This window comes from Squalius cephalus (genome assembly GCF_949319135.1).
Source record: "Squalius cephalus genome assembly, chromosome: 25".
NCBI classification, from domain to species: Eukaryota; Metazoa; Chordata; class Actinopteri; order Cypriniformes; family Leuciscidae; genus Squalius; species Squalius cephalus.
The window spans coordinates 16,698,686-16,704,242 of NC_137146.1; positions in this window are offsets into that span (position 1 = coordinate 16,698,686).

Genomic DNA, 5,557 nt, shown 5'->3' on the forward strand with positions numbered 1-5,557 from the left:
CTGCATCCTTCCAAGACTGCATGTGTCCTTAGTTCAATCCTTCCTAGTCTGTGTCCTCCTCGGCGATTAACCGCTAGAATGAGACGCTACGTCAAACATGTTCCCGCCCCCATGGTCACGGCACAAAAATACTATTAAAACATAATTTTGGAAAAATACTTTGTATTACAAATCTTTATATTAACTGGCTTTTTATTAATGCAATACAGTGAATGCCAGCCGTCTGCACTCTCTTAGTGGCTAACATTATTGTCAGTTTAGTGTTAGCGATTAATTTACAGCAAAACAAATGATAACATCTATGCATTCATGTCTGAAAATATTATTTTTGTCTTACATTTCATAATAAACTCAGACAAGCTCAGTACCGACTCGCATCCTTTGCATCCTTCAAAACAGGCCAAATGAAGGACGTGAAACAAAGGCTGCCAGAGATACCGCTTTGCTTGTTGTGCTAAAAGAGGATACTCTTCTGCATTCATCTTCCACCAGATTAGTGGGTTTTCAGAAAGTAGGACAGGTTTCACTTCCCTGTGCCTTGCTACTTCCTCTTTTACCATTTCAGTCACAGGTTTCTTTGATGCTGAGGCTGATGCTTTGTAGACTGGTTCAAGGAGATCCATCCGTACAGATGTCTTTGGCTTCTTGGGTGATGTGGGGGCTTCTGCATCTCCCACATCATCAGGAGGAACCAAGGAGTTGTCATTCTGCTGAACAGGCACACTGACTTCACCACAAGCACCATCAGTTGCTGTTTAAAAATAAAACAATTACAAATGAAATGTAAAATATAATAATAATAAATCATCACAAAGACAATACCATTTGGAAGTTCTGATTAAAATAAACATAAAACACTGTTTTCTTTCTACACTAGTACAACTTGCATTCAGTGTTTTCATTTGCTCCAGGCTTACGATTTCTCTCTCATCAGTCTTGAAAATATGTTGTCACTGTCCTCTTCAGACAAGAAAGGAAGGGCCTTAAAACGATGATCTAGTGCTGATGTTGTATACAATGTTTACTTCAGGCCAGCATATCTTAAGGTGATTCCACAAATTTAAATCACTTTTTGTTATATGCAGTTATACATCAATACACAAAAGTCAAAGTCACATATAGTAATTAAAGTGTTGCTGATTGCATTAAATTGATTGTTTTAATCTATATATGGTTGTAAATGTATTTAATGTTTGTAATCTATATTTATTCTACATAGGATCTATAAATCAACACTAATAATAACAAAAATCGGTAAACATACCTTGACTTTAGGTTGTCATGTATAGTGGATTGATTATTGTGGAGTCACTTGGTGCAATTCTCATCTCCTGTAACAGCCGTGCATGCAGAGGACAAATGACTGAAAAATTTGGTGAGCTCTCCTCATGGCTGGTGTGGCAGCTTTCATGGGATTCAGAGCCTTCACTACATCTTCTGCTGCCGTGCAGAGTTCTTTCTCACTTCGTCGAACCTCAGGTGAGAGCAGTACTGTGGATATGGCTGGCTGCTGTTCCAGGAACCGCTACAATGTCTGTCTACAGCATATGAGAGATCCAGTAGCTTTTGTTTGACTTTCAAAGTATGGCTGTCGATCCTGCTTCGATGAAAAAAGGCAGTAATTCGTTTGACTTTGCCAAGCAATTGGGTCACTTTTGGGAGTCTGAGTGCTGCTTGAGACGCAAAGTTCAGCATATATGCGTAGCAACTGACATGAAGCCACACGGACCATATAAGAAGCATTGTCGGTAACCAGAGCCAGTTCTTTCTGGGTAATGTCCCAATATTGCGATGTTACTTGCTGTGTGGCTGGTGTGGACAGCCCGGGTTTGCCAAAACATGCAACACAAGTGTCCAGTCATTTGCGGATATAGTGACATACGATTCAGTCGCCCTGGATGTTCAACTGTCACAGGTAAGGGCAACTCTTTCTGCCAACTGGAGAGACGCTGCGACTTTGACCTTAACCTCTGCATACTTTTTTGGTATTGTCATTTCACTGAGGTACTTGCATGTTACCATTAAGCAGTGTGGTTCCAAAACATTAATACGAATTTGAAAGCCCTCACTCTCAACAACGCTGTAGGGGCGTAAATCCTTGCAAATCAGCATTACTATGGCGTCTGCTATTTTCTTAGCGTGAGGTGAATCAGACTGTAATTTGCAGGCAAATGCAACATCTAGCCATTGCTGACCAAAATCACAAAAATGAAATAGCATGTCGTCTGGAAAAGTGGATTTGTAGGTTTGTTGTGTTGTTGCAGAATCTTAGCTCTTGCGGGCACAACTTGCAGACGACAGTGGTTTTGTCAACCTCATCTTTACCACCACTGCTTTTGAACATGAACTACTTCCACACATCAGACTTTAACTTCGCCGGCGCTGGCTTCAATTGGCTACCGTGACCTTCCACCATGATCTGTCTTTTTTTGTTTTGTTTTAAGTGGAGCAACTCTAAAGATGGAGATATCTTCAGGATGAGAGACGAAGTACAGATAATATTCACATCCTCTCAAGTAAAGCACACACATTAAGAATCGATTCGGGAAATCCCTGATATCGCTTAGTTAAATTGAAGACTGATTAAAATTGGAGAATCAATATTTTTTACCCAGCCCTACAATCTTCGCTCAGTAAGAGCAATACATGTGCCGGGCTCCATGGGAGAAGATATTCTGTTCCAGAACGGGCTGTCTCCGGAGGAGAGAAATGAACACAATCTCTGAGGCTAGGACACCTTTTACCAGCTGCTTTTACACCCCTAAATGGCCTATTTTTTCCGGCTGGTGCTCAGCTGGGAATGTTGACCCTCTGTCTTGTGAGATTGCTTCTATTCTCTCATTCCTACAGGAGCTGTTCACGCTGTACACATTCAAGGAATACACGACTGCTATCATGACATACCACGCTCCTATAGCTAGCCAGTCGGTTGGAAAACATGACCTGGTGGTCAGATTTCTCAGGAGGCTAAACCTTCCTTGCCCCAACACGGTTCCTTCCTTAGACCTGTCTATTGTCCTGAGGGCACTTTGTGGCACTCCGTTTGAGCCGCTCACGATTCCGACCTTCGGCCTCTTTCACTAAAGGCCGCACTTCTGCTGGCTCTGCCATCGGTCAAGAAAGTTGGTGATCTGCAGGCTCTTTCACTGGACGCTTCCTGCCTCGAGTTTGAGCCAGTGACAGTAAAGTCATCATTAGGCTCAGGTGAGGCTATGTGCCCAAGGTGCTTTCCACTTAGAGCACAAGTCATTTCACTCTCTGCTCTCCCTTCTGCTGAGGGCGAGCAGACGTTTAACCCACTTTGCCCGGATCGGGTCCTTATGGTGCACATCGAGCGCTCTAGCCATTTCAGACAGTCAGAGCAGGTGTTTGTGTGCTTCGGCGGCTGCTCAAAGGGGCTCTCACGAAGCAGAGACTATTCCACTGGATAGAGGATGCAATAGAACTAGCTTTCCTTGGACTTGCAGTGCCCTATTGGGATGAGGGCCCAGTCCACCAGGGAAATGGCCTCCTCTTTGGCTTGGTCTAGACGAATGTCCATTGGTGATATCGGTGCAGCGGCCAGTTGGTCCTTGCCGCTCCTCAGTTGGAAAAATTTGGACGAAAATTGCTTACAGCACGACTTAAATTGGCAGTCGGCCCTGTCCGTTTTGGCGAGATGAAAAGCCATTTGTCTGTGCAGGTGCACAGACATGAACCATGACTACAGGTGGCCATGTTGTTTTACGTGAGATAAACAAAGAATGTATGAACAAAATCACAAGATCTAAATATTCACAACTAACACACTGAATGAAACCTACACTTTCACTGCCTCTCCCCAAAACCTCTCAAATGTTTGTATCCCCCAGGATACAAAAATCTTTTTAGGGTTAAGGACTTGTTTATTGTTCCTTTGTTCAGTACTATTAAAAACTGATTATTACTAGGGGTGCACATAACTGGTGCGCATGCATGGTAAAAATGAATGATGCACACCAGAAAACGTGGAGAGAAGCACTTTTGAGTACCAACATTTTTAGGGACAGGGACATGGACATGTTTATTTACTGGAGTAGGATATTTCTCCATCTCTGGTAAGATAGCAATCATGATTAGTGCAGCACGATATAACGTTTTAGCAATGATATCACGATGTGTGCATCTGCGATAGTCACATCGAAGGATGTGCGATGTCAAGTATAGGCAGAGGTGTAAAGTCCAGGTTTAGAAAGTAAAAGTCCTCCTCAGTATTTTGTTCCAATCACCTGGATTTGCTAATTAGCTCAGTTTTTCAGCCAGGAGATAGAACTAATTAGTGAAATCAGCTGAGTTCATGGGTGGAATAAACATATGGCAGGACTTTTACTTTCTGACCCCTGGACTTTACACCTCTGAGTATAGGGATCTTAGTTGATTGGTTCTGGTTTGGAACGCACGTGATTCACAGATTAATTGTGACGTTTACCCATCACAGAGTGAAAGTTTATCATTTGCATTTGTGTTTAAGTCCTGTCAGTTTAAACATCAAGCACAAGCACAAGAACAAGACTGGAACTCATGTGCTGTTTTAAAGCACGTGAATGCCGAATTCAGGCCTCTTTCTCTTCTTTTGAGCTTAAATGGACACGTGCATGCCAAATTAAGTCAAAATGCCTGTCTTGGCGAGTATCATCGTAAACACATTTGGTTATGTGTTGTAAACGATTGAGAAAGAAAACGTGTATCATTGGATCCGTGCATTCGTCTTAAAGTGACACACCAGCCTCATATACCTGCAGCTGTTTGTTAACACCAACGTTAATCAAACAACAAAAGAGGAGAAAATCACTTTTGTAGCTTTAACAAAGATAAATTGTAATAATTAATTACATTAATTATATTTAATTTATACAGTGAAAACTATACAGTCTTATTTTACATTTGATTATTCAATGTCTGTACTTGAATACAGTTAGACTTACCAGAAAAACATGAAGCACTACTTATTTTATTTGTGATGTTGACAGCATCTCCAGGTGCTCCCTTGAGAATCAGACCAAAAAAGTTATGTGCACCCCTGATTATTACTTACAAATGTATTTAACCATTCATTGTTTTATTGTTTTTTGTTCTTTACTTTTAAACAAAATCATTTTGATGCATAGCTTCTCCGTCTGACTTGATCACAATGCATCATACAACTAACCTAATTGCCTGCACAAAATATGATAGGCCTAGTATTGTAATAACAATGTGTAACGATAAAGCTTACAGTGGCTTCATAAATGAATTAAAAACATTAAAAAGCAGAACACACTGATGCACATTCTTTGTTTTTCATTTTCTAGAAGGATAGTGTTAAAAAAGTTGCTGCATTTTTGTGAAGAAGGGACACCACCAACTTACTCCAACGAAAGTGACTTGAACTCACCTGACGTCGTAAACACGACTTCCCACATCGTAAATACGATCTTCCCAGGAAGAATTGAACGCACCATATTGTCTACTCTTCAGCTACACACGCAAAAGTATGTAGTTTTGTATTCACACGAGGCTTACTTAACGAAAATGCTTCAGGTTAACTTTTTGGTCACAC